This window comes from Mustela putorius, unplaced genomic scaffold, assembly GCF_011764305.1.
Source record: "Mustela putorius furo isolate JIRA1106 unplaced genomic scaffold, ASM1176430v1.1 tig00003836_pilon_pilon_pilon, whole genome shotgun sequence".
In the NCBI taxonomy this organism is placed as follows: domain Eukaryota; kingdom Metazoa; phylum Chordata; class Mammalia; order Carnivora; family Mustelidae; genus Mustela; species Mustela putorius.
In genome coordinates, this window is record NW_025421989.1 from 29,071,378 (window position 1) to 29,083,394 (window position 12,017).

A 12,017-nucleotide genomic window follows, 5' to 3' on the forward strand; every position below is an offset into this window, starting at 1 on the left:
TTCAAAAATCAATCAACATATGTATCACATCAACAAGAGAAAGGATAAAAACCACATGATCATTTCAGTAGTTTCAGTAAAAGCATTTGACAAAGTATAACATGCATTATGATAAAAATTCTCAACAAAGTGTGTCTAGATAGAACATACCTGAACATAACAATGGCATATATGAAAAACCAACGGTTAATATTATAGTGAATGGTGGAAAACTAGGAGCTTTTCTCCTAAGGTCAGGAACAAGAAAATGATGTCTACTCTCACCACTTTTATTCAGCATAGTACTCGAAGTCCTAGCCACTGAAAGCAGACAAGAAAAAGATATAAAAAGCATCTAAATTGGAAAGGAAGAAATAAAGCTTTCACTCTTTGCAGATGACATTATACTACATATAGAAAACCCTAAAGACTCCATCAAACCACTACTATAACTGATAAATGAATTCAGTAAGGTTGCAAGATATGAAGTTAATATACAGGAATCTGTTGCATTTCTCTACAGTAATAATGAAGTAGGAAAAAAGAAATTGGAAAAACAACCCCATTTACAATACATCCAACATAATAAAATACCAAGGAATAAACTTAACGAAGGAGGTGAAAGGTCTGTATTTGAAAGCTATAAAGAATTGAAAAAAAATTGAGGACAACATAAACAAATGGAAAGATATTCCAAGCTTATGGATTGGAAGAAAAAATATTGTTAAAATGTCCATATTACACAAAGTAATCTACAGATTTAATGCAATCCCTATTGAAATGCCAAAAGCACTTTTCATAGAACTAGAACAAATAATCCTAAAATTGGTAGGGAACTACAAAAGACTTCAATTAGTAAAGCGTTCTTGAAAAGGATCAACAAAACTGAGGTGTCATAATCCCAGATTTGAAGATATACTACAAAGCTGTAGGCATCAAAACAGTATTGTACTGGCACAATGAGAGACAATTGAGCTCAGAAATAAACCCATGATTAAGTGGTCAATTAGTCGTCAACAAAGGAGGCAAGAATATTCAATGGGGAAAAAGATAGTTCCTTCAACAAATGGTGCTGGGAAAACTGGACAGCTACATGCAAAATAATGAAAGTGGACAACTTTCTTACAGTCTATACAAAAATAAAGTGGATTAAAAACAAATCAGTTTATTTTAATTTGAATCTTCCTGAGGGCTAGTGATGATGAACATTTTTGAGATATCACCTTACACCAGTTAGAATGGCCAAAATTAGCAAGACAGGAAACAACATGTGTTGGAGGGGATGTGGAGAAAGTGGAACCCTCTTACACTGTTGGTGGGAATGCAAGTTGGTGCAGCCTCTTTGGAGAACAGTGTGGAGATTCCTCAAGAAATTAGAAATAGAACTTCCCTATGACCCTGCAATTGCACTACTGGCTATTTACCCCAAAGACACAGATGTAGTGAAAAGAAGGGCCATCTGTACCCCAATGTTTATAGCAGCAATGGCCACGGTCACCAAACTGTGGAAAGAACCAAGATGCCCTTCAACGGAAGAATGGATAAGGAAGATGTGGTCCATATACACTATGGAGTATTATGCCTCCATCAGAAAGGATGAATACCCAACTTTTGTAGCAACATGGACGGGACTGGAAGAGATTATGCTGAGTGAAATAAGTCAAGCAGAGAGAGTCAATTATCATATGGTTTCACTTATTTGTGGAGCATAACAAAAAGCATGGAGGACATGGGGAGTTAGAGAGGAGAAGGGAGTTGGGGGAAATTGGAATGGGACGTGAACCATGAGAGACTATGGACTCTTAAAAACAATCTGAGGGTTTTGAAGGGGTGGGGGGTGGGAGTTTGGGGTACCAGGTGGTGGGTATTATAGAGGGCACGGATTGCATGGAACACTGGGTGTGGTACAAAAATAATGAATACTGTTATGCTGAAAATAAATAAAAAATAAATTTAAAAAATCAGTTGAGCATGCTAAATTCTAGCTCTTTATTTTATAGAATTGAGAAGATAATTGTTAACATTTAGGGAGGACACACTATATCTTAGTCATTCTGATTTATATAAACAGAAGCCTCAGTCTTTGTGATCACACATAATGAGTACTTTTTAACATTCATCAAACACTTAGTACATTCAGTGTGTTGTAAAGATATAGATTAAATAAAAATATAAAATAAAAAATATAGATTAAAATGAATCTATAAAATATACATTACCTTTAGGAGCACCTGGGTGACTCAGTTGGTTAAATGTCTGCTTTCAAGCATCCTGGGATAAAGCCTCACATTGGGCTCCCTGCTCAGCAAGGAGCCTGTTTCCCCCTCTCCTTTTGCCCCCTCCCCCTGCTTGTGCTCTCTCTCTCTTTTTCTCAAATAAATAAATGAAATCTTTAAAACAAACAAATAATAAAAATATATTGTCTTAAGATCAAGATGGTGGAGGTGTAGCAGACGAGATGACATCAGGTTGTAGGAGTTTAGTTAGTAGTTATCAAACCATTCCAAACACCTACAAACCCAACAGGAGATCAAAGAGAAGAGCAGCAATTCTAGAAACAGAAAATTGACCACTTTCAAAAGGTAGGATGTGTGGAGAAATGAATACGAAGCAATGTGAAGATAGAACACAGCAGGAAGGGCTGGCTCCTGGCAAGTGGTGGATCAGAAGAGTACAAAATTGAAACTTTTAAATCTGCTCTACTGAGGGGCATCACTCCAGAGCCTGAGAAATGGTGAAGACCTCACAGGGACAGTGCGGTCTCAGGTCCCATGGGGTCACAGAAGGATCAAGGGTGTCCAAGGGTAACAGAGCTCCCAGATATTAGAGCTGGGAAGCCAGCTACAAAGATGGAGCTGAGGAGTGAGTTTTCTGCTCAGGAATACCTTAAATTGTCATCTGTGGCACAATCAGGCCACTGCTCTTTGGGCAGGGACCCCTCAAGTGGAAGATCAGGGGGAGAACCACCAGAAGAGCAGAGCAGCAGGCATCTGCTGGGTTTGGAGATTCCAAACAGGGCTGTGTGCCAGAGACAGAAATGCTTGGTCACAGGCTGAGTGAGCTCAGAGTGCAGTTGGAGACCAGGGAGAAAGGAGTGTTTGAGCACTTTCCTCCAAGGGCTCACTGAGGAGTGGGTCCCTGAGTCCTCCAGGCTGAAGACTGGAAGGCCGCCATTTTCACTCCCATCCTCCAGAGCTCTATGAAAAGCATTGAAGGAACAAAAGATCCTGAAAGGGAATTCCAGCACATTAATTAGCCCAGCATCTGGCAAGGGCGGGGCAATTCCGCCTTGGACAAAGACATTTGAGAATCATGGCAACAGGCAGTCTCCCAGAAGATCAGGAAAAACATCCAGCTAAGACCAAGATCACTGATCAAAAACAGCAGAATTCCAGAGGATGGGGAAGCAACGCATGGAATGCATGGCTTTCTCCCCATGATTCTTTAATCTTGCAAAGTAATTAAATTTTTAATTTTTTTCTTATTCTAATTTTCTTCAACTTTTCCTCTTTCCTCTTTTACCATTTTTAACAAGTTTATCTTAACAATACCTTTCTGAAAAAATCTTTTTAAACCTTCATTATTATACTCATATTTTATCCATCATTGTATCTAAATTTATTTATTTATTTATTTTGCACATGTATAGGATTTTTTCTTCTAAAAACTTTTGGGATACAACTTCTTCTAAAAGATCAAAATATACCCTGAATCTAACAGAGGGTTTTGTTCTAGTCTCCAGATTTAGCAAATCCTCCCCACAGTTTTTTTCTTTCTATTCCCAACCAACTTATCTTATAAATTCCTTTTATAGAATTTTTTAAAAATTTTCATATTTACAGTCATATTCCACCCCTTCATCGTGTTTGCCCATATTTTGTGTATATATATATATTTTTTTCCTTAAAATTTTGGAAGATACTTTCTTCTAAGAGACAAAAATACACAGAAAAATAAGTGGATGGCTCTGTTCCTTTTACCAGTCATATCTATATCTATAGATATATATTTTTACTTTATTTTTACTCCATTCCCCCCTCATTTGGGTCCTCTTCTGATTTGGTTAACATACATTTTTCTGGGGTCTTTGACACCCTTTTTGTACTTTATTCTCTCATTCATATATTCTTATCAGGATAAAATGACAAGGCAGAAAAACTCACCACAAAAAGAAAGAAAGAAAGAAAGAAAGAAAGAAAGAAAGAAAGAAAGAAAGAAAGAAAGAAGACTAGGGATCTAATCAATATGGACATTGGTAATATATCAGATTTAGAGTTCAGAATGATGATTCTCAAGGTGCTAGCTGGGCTCGAAAAAGGTATGGAAGATATTAGAGAAACCTTGTCTAGAGAAATAAAGGCCCTTTCTGGAGAAATAAAACAACTAAAATCTAACCAAGTTGAAATTTAAAAACCTATTACTGAGGTGCAATAAAAAAATGGAGGCCCCTACTGCTAGGATAAATGAGGCAGAAGAGAGAATTAGTAATACAGAAGACCAAATGATGGAGAATAAAGAAACTGAGCAAAAGAGAGACAAACAATTACTGGAACATGAGGGCAGAATTCAAGAGATAAGTAATGCCATAAGATGAAACAATGTCAGAATAATTGGGATTCCAGAAGAAGAAGAGAGAGAGAGGGGGGAGCAGAAGGTATATTGGAGCCAATTATTGTAGAGAATTTCCCTAATATGGCAAAGGGAACAAGCATCAAAATCCAGAAAGCATAGAGAACTCCTTCAAAATCAATAAGAATAGGTCCACACCCTGTCATCTAATAGTAAAATTTACAAGTCTTAGTGGCAAAGAGAAATTCCTGAAAGCAGCTTGGGACAAGAAGTCTATAACATACAATGGTAGAAATGTAAGATTGGCAGCAGACTTATTCACAGAGACCTGGCAGGCCAGAAAGAACTGGCATGATATATTCAGAGCATGAAATGAGAAAAATATTCAGCCAAGATAACTATATCCAGCTAGGCTATCATTGAAAATAGAAGGAAAGATAAAAAGTCTCCAGGACAAATAAAACCTAAAAGAATTTGTAAACACCAAACTAGCCCTACAGGAAATATTGAAAGGGGTCCTCTAAACAAAGAGAGAGCCTAAAAGTAATAGATCAGAAAGGAACAGAGACAATGTACAGTAACAGTCACCGTACAGGCAATACAGTGGCATTAAATTCATATCTCTCAAGAGTTACCCTGAATGAAAATGGGCTAAATGCCCCAATCAAAAGACACAGGGTATCAGAATGGATTTTTAAAAAAATCAATATGCTGTCTACAAGAAACTCATTTTATACACAAAGCCACCTCAGGATTTAAAGTGAGGGGGTGGAAAACAATTTACCATGCTAATGGACATCAAAAGAAAGCTAGGGTGGCATTCCTTATATTGGACAAATTAGATTTTAAGGCAAAACCCCGAGATCATGACCTGAGCTGAAGGCAGCGGCTTAACCCACTGAGCCACCCAGGCGCCCCAGATTTTAAGGCAAAGACTAAAGTAAGAGATGATGAAGTACACTATATCATATTCAAAGGGTCTGTCCAACAAGATCTAACAAGTTTAAATATCTATGCCCCTCACATGGGAGCAGCCAACTATATAAACCAATTAATAACAAAATCAAAGAAACACATCAACAATAATACAATAATAGCAGGGGACTTCAACACCCCCCCTCACTGAAATGGACAGATCATCCAAACAAAAGATCAACAAGGAAATAAAGGCCTTATGACGAAATGGACCAGACATCACAGAAATATTCAGACATTCCATCCCAAAGCAACAGAATACACCTTCTTCTCTAGTGCACATGGAACATTCTCCAGAATAGATCACATCCTGGGTCACAAATCAGGTCTCAACCAGTACCAAAAGATTGGGATCATTCCCTGCATATTGTCAGACCACAATGCTCTGAAGCTAGAACTCAATCACAAAAGGAAAGTTGGAAAGAACCCAAATACATGGAGGCTAAAGAGCATCCTATTAAATAATGAATGGGTCAACCAGGGAATTAAAAAGAATTGAAAAAATTCATAGACAAATGATAATGAAAACACAACTGTTCAAAATCTGTGGGACACAGTAAAGGCAATCCTGAGAGAAAATTATATAGCAATACAAGTCTTTTACAAGAAATGAGAATGGTCTCAAGTACACAACCTAATACTACACCTAAAGGAGCTGGAGAAAGAACAGCAAAGAAAGCCTAAACCCAGCAGGAGAAGAGAAATCATAAAGATCAGAGCAGAAATCAATGAAATAGAAATGAAAAAAAAAAAAAAACTGTAGAACAAATCAACAAAACTAGGGGCTGGTTCTTTGAAAGAATTAATAAGATTGATAAACTCCTGGCCACACTTATCAAAAAGAAAAAAAAAAGGATGAAAATAAATAAAATCATGAATGAAAGCGGAGATTACAACAAACACCAAAGAAATACAAAAGATCATAAGAACTTATTATGAGCAACTATAGGCCAACAAATTCAACACTCTGGAAGAAATGGATGCATTCCTAAAGACATATAAACTACCAAAACTGAACCAGGAAGAAACAGAAAACCTGAACAGACCCATACCCAGTAAGGAGATCGAAACAGTCATCAAAAATCTCCCAACAAACAAGAACTCAGGGCCAGAGGGCTTCCCAGGGGAATTCTACCAAACATTTTGAAGAAGAATTAATACCTATTCTCCTGAAACTGTTCCAAAAAATAGAAATGGAATGAAAACTTGGAAACTCATTTCATGAGGTTAACATTATCTTAATCCCAAAACCAAAGACCCCATCAAAAAGAATTACATACCAATATCCTTAATGAACACAGATGCGAAAATTCTCACCAAAATACTAGCCAATAGAATTCAACAGTACCTTAAAAGGATTATTCACCACAACCAAGGTTGGTTCAATATTTGCAAATCAATCAATGTGATACATACATTAATAAAAGAAAGAACAAGAACCATATAATACTCTCTAAGATACTGAAAAAGCATATCGACAAAGTACAGCATCCTTTTGTGATCAAAATTCTTCACACTGTAGGCATAGAGGGTCCATACCTCAATATACTCAAAGCCATCTATGAAAAACCCACAGCAAATATCATTCTCAAGGGGGAAAAACTGAGAGCTTTTCCCCTGAGGTCAGGGACATGGCAGGGATGTCCACTATCACCACTGCTATTCAACATAATACTAGAAGTCCTAGCCTCAGCAATCAGACAATGAAAAGAAATTAAAGGCATTCAAATAGGCAAAGAAGAAGTCAAACTCTCACTCTTTGCAGGTGATGTGATACTTTATGTGGGAAACCCAAAGACTCCACTCCAAAACTGCTACAACTCATACAGAAATTCAGTAAAGTGTCAGGATTTAAAATCTGTGCACAGGAATCAGTTGCATTTCTATACACCAAAAGCAATACAGAAGAAAGAGAAATTAGGGAGCCCATCCCATTTACAATTGCACCCAAAACCATAAGATACCTTGGAATAAACCTAACCAAAGAGGCAAAGATATCTGTACTCAGAAAACTATAAAGTGCTCATGAAAGAATTTGAGGAAAACACAAAGAAATGGAAAAACGTTTCATGCTCATGGATCAGAAGAACAAATAAAATATATATGGAACCAGAAAAGACCTCAAATAGCCAGAAGAATGTTGAAAAAGAAAGCAAAAGTTGGTGGAATCACAATTCCAGACTTCAAACTCTATTACAAAGCTTTCGTCAACAAGACAATATGGTACTGGCACAAAAACAGACACACATACTAATGGAACAGAAGAGAGAGCCCAGAAATAGACCCTCAACTCTATGGTTAACTCATCTTCGACAAAGCAGGAAAGAATGTCCAATGGAAAAAAGACAGCCTCTTCAAAAATGGTGTTGGGAAAATTGGACAGCCACATGCAGACAAATGAAACTGGACCATTTTCTTACACCACGCACAAAAATAGACTCCAAGTGGATGAAAGACCTCAATGTGAGACAGGAATCCATCCAAATCCTTGAGGAGAACACAGACAGCAACCTCTTAGATCTCTGTGCATCAACTTCTTCCTAGAAACATCACCCAAGGCAAGGGAAGCAAGGGCAAAAATGAACTATTGGGACTTTATCAAGATCAAATCTTTTGCACAGCAAAGGAAACAGTCAACAAAGCCAAAAGACAGCTGACAGAATGGGAGAAGACATTTGCAAATGACATATCAGATAAAGGGTTAGTATCCAAAATCTACAAAGAATTTATCAACCTCAACACCCAAAGAATGAATAATCCAATCAAGAAATGGGCAAAGGACATGAACGGACATTTCTGCAAAGAAGACATCCAGATGGCCAACAGACATGAAAAAGTGCTTGACATAACTCAGCATCAGGGAAATACAAATCAAAACCACAATGAGATACTACCTCACACTAGTCAGGATGGCTAAAATGAACAAGTCAGGGAATGACAGATATTGGCGAGGATATGGAGAAAGGGGAACCATCCTACACTGTTGGTGGTAATGCAAGCTGGTGCAGCCACTCTGGAAAACAGAATGAAGGTTCCTCAAAAAGTTGAAAATAGAGGTACCCTATGACCCAGCAATTGCACTACTGGGTATTTACCCTAAAGATACAAATGTAATGATCTGAAGGGGAATGTACACCTGAATGTTTATAGCAGCAATGTCCACAATGGCTAAACTACGGAAAGAACCTAGATGTCTATCAATGGATGAATGGATAAAGAGGAAATTTTATACACACACACACAAACACACACACACACACACACACACACACACACACAATGGAATACTATGCAGCCATCAAAAGAAATGAAATCTTGCCATTTCCAATGATGTGGATGGACCTAGAGTGTACTATGCTGAGCCAAATAACTCAATCAGAGAAAGTCAATTTTCATATGATCTCACTGATATGAGGAATTTGAGAGGCAGAGTGGGGAGTTTTGAGGGCTGTTGGGCACAGCAAAGATGGCGCTGTCCTGCCTTCTCTTCCGGCTAGAAAAGGCGCCACCGTGGCAGTATTGGCGCCAACATGGCGGTTTCGGTTCCACATATCTCTGATATTTCCTCCTCTCGCCCAACACACCCTACCCAGTTACTGACTACGTAACCAAACCCCATAGGCTCTCTCCCCGCTGACCTCATTTCCCATCCCCTACCCAATATAAGCTGCAACCCCGCTCAATAAAGTGAGATCCTGCTTTGACAGATCCCCCGAGTCTGGTGTGGTTCGTTAATGCACCTGGACTCGCGACACTCGCCATCCCGCTCAGCCCCAAGGGGAGCTACCAGCTGGCCCGGACGCTCTCCTCGTGCCTGTCCGCCCGCAAAACCTACCGGAGTCCGACAGAGGGCAGGGAAGGAAAAAATGAAACAAGATGGGATTGGGAGGGAGTCAAACTGTAAGAGACTCTTTATCTCACAAAACAAACTGAGGGTTGCTAGGGGGGAGTGGTTGTGGTGAGGGTGGTTGGGTTATGGACATTGGGGGGGTATATGATATGGTGAGTGCTGGGAAGTGTGTAAGCCTGATGATTCACAGACCTGTACCCCTGGGGCTAGCAATACATTATATGTTAATAAAAATAATATTACCTTTATGTGTAATACCTTGCAACTCACTGTTTTGTTTTAAGATGAAAACAAAATATAATCTGGAAATATATTTTATAAGCTTAGTTGCTATATTTTCTTTTAACTACAGAAGATAGCATTATAGAATTATGAAAATTTACAGATTGAATATAATAAAACACCCTGTGAATCTTGCTGAACTATATTACAAATGATCTCATTATTTTAATATGAAAGAAGTCTGTCTCATTGATATCAGATTTGTATGTGGTAAAGGCTGTGTCCACCTTGTAGTTGGCTTTATCATGGCCTGAGTTGTCCCATGATGTCTTTCCAGGCCAAAGAGAGAGAAGAGGGTGGAGGCAAGCCAAGTAATTAAACATCTTAATCCCACAGTCTCTTCTGCTCACATCCATTGGTCCAAATGTGTCATCTGACCAATTTAACAGTAAGAAAAGTCAGAAATTGCAAATGTATATGGATATAAGGTATTATCAATACTAGTCTGCTATACCAGCCAAAATTATTGGAAGATTTTAATTTTTGAAACTATAATTTTGAGATGAGGAACCATTTTGTCTTAAATTTAAGAATTGTGCCACCTGACTCAACATCTCAACATATGGAGTTTTTTACACAGTATATTTTAAAGTTGTTATTATTATAATACAGTCTTCTGAGTAATTTTTCACTAGACAAATTTTATATCAACCACTCACTATGTGCTACATAAAAATGAAAATACATCAATATGAATCTTAGAAAAAGCATGAGAAGCATAGAACTGAAAAAATGTGAGTATATAAAAGAACAACACATTCAAAAATATGTAGAGTTCAGGTCAAACATAGCAATATCAATTTGAACTTGGAGGATAACATACATACTGCTTAAAAATGCAAATATCTTTAGAATATTTAGGAAATATAATGCTCAAAATGCATCAGAATGATATGCATTAATGCACATTGCATTTTACAAGTGCACAAGGAGATTTTACTAAGATTAAACATATGCTGAATCATAAAACAAATCTCAATACATTTAAAAAGTTTGAGATTTTAGGTCATATGTTCTGCTACCAAAATGGAATTAGATGACAAGTCAATAAAAATAAGATACCTAGAAAATATACAACTATTTATTAAATACTTTTAAAATAATTTAAAAAACAAAACACAAGAAAAAGATTTAAAAATGCTTAGTGATTTATAATGAAAGGATACCATATCAAAATTTGTGGAATAAAGCCAAAAGCAAGCACCAAGGAGAAAATGTATAGCATTGAATATAGTTTTTAAAAAATAAGACATGGTTCAGTCAGTTAAATGTCTACCATAGGCTCAGGTCATGATCCCAGGGTCCTGGGATGGTGTCGCACATCAGGCTTCTTGCTCAGCAGGGAGCCTGCTTCTCCCTCTGCCTGCTCTGCCTGTCACTTCCCCTGCTTGTGCTCTCTCTCTCTGACAAAGAAATAAGATATTTTAAAAATTTTTAAAAAGACACGTTTTATCTAAATAATAAAGACTATATTAAGCCCAAATGTAATAGAAAGAAGAAATAATAAAGACAAGAGAAAGAGCCAATTAAAAAGTTGCCAGCAATGGAAATGTTTAGAGACTCAAACTTTAGTTCTTTAAAAATTCAAATAAAATTCATAAAACCATAAGAACATTTTCAAGAAAAGAAGAAAAAAACAAATTACCAGTAACAAGAAAAAAAAGATACCACTACAAATTCTACCAAACTAAAATATTACAAACTTCATGCCAATAAATTAATCAATTTAGATATAAATTGGAGAAATTATTTAAAATACACAAATTATCAAAATTGATATGATAAGACATATAAGAACCTAATAGCCCTTATAAAGGGCCAGGTAGGCCTGGTACCAAATTCTAGCAAAGGTATTAAAAGAAAAAAAATGACAGTCTTTTATTCTTTATAAGCATACATGCAAATGTCATAAACAAAATATCAATAGGACAAATCCATCAATAAAGAAAAAAGAGAACATATCATAGTAAGCAGAGATTTATTCAGGAAAAAATGAGTAGTTTAACACTTAAAAATCAATCAATGTAATTATTTCATTTATAGATAATAGATAAAACCAAATGAACCTGTTGATATACATAAAAAAGCATATGATACCTTTCAATACCTGTTCATGGAGAGAACCCTCAAAATTAGAAATAGAGGGAAACTTCTTCAATATGATTGACTGGTTATAGTACATATGAAAACACACAGCTAATATTATACTCAAAGATGAATTTTTCAATATTTTCTCCCTAAGAATGGGAACAAAGCATAAATGTCATTCTTAATATATTTATTTAATATTTTACTGGAGTCTGTAGTTGTCCAATAAAGAAAAATGTGGCATATACATTACAATGAAAGATACAAAATGGTC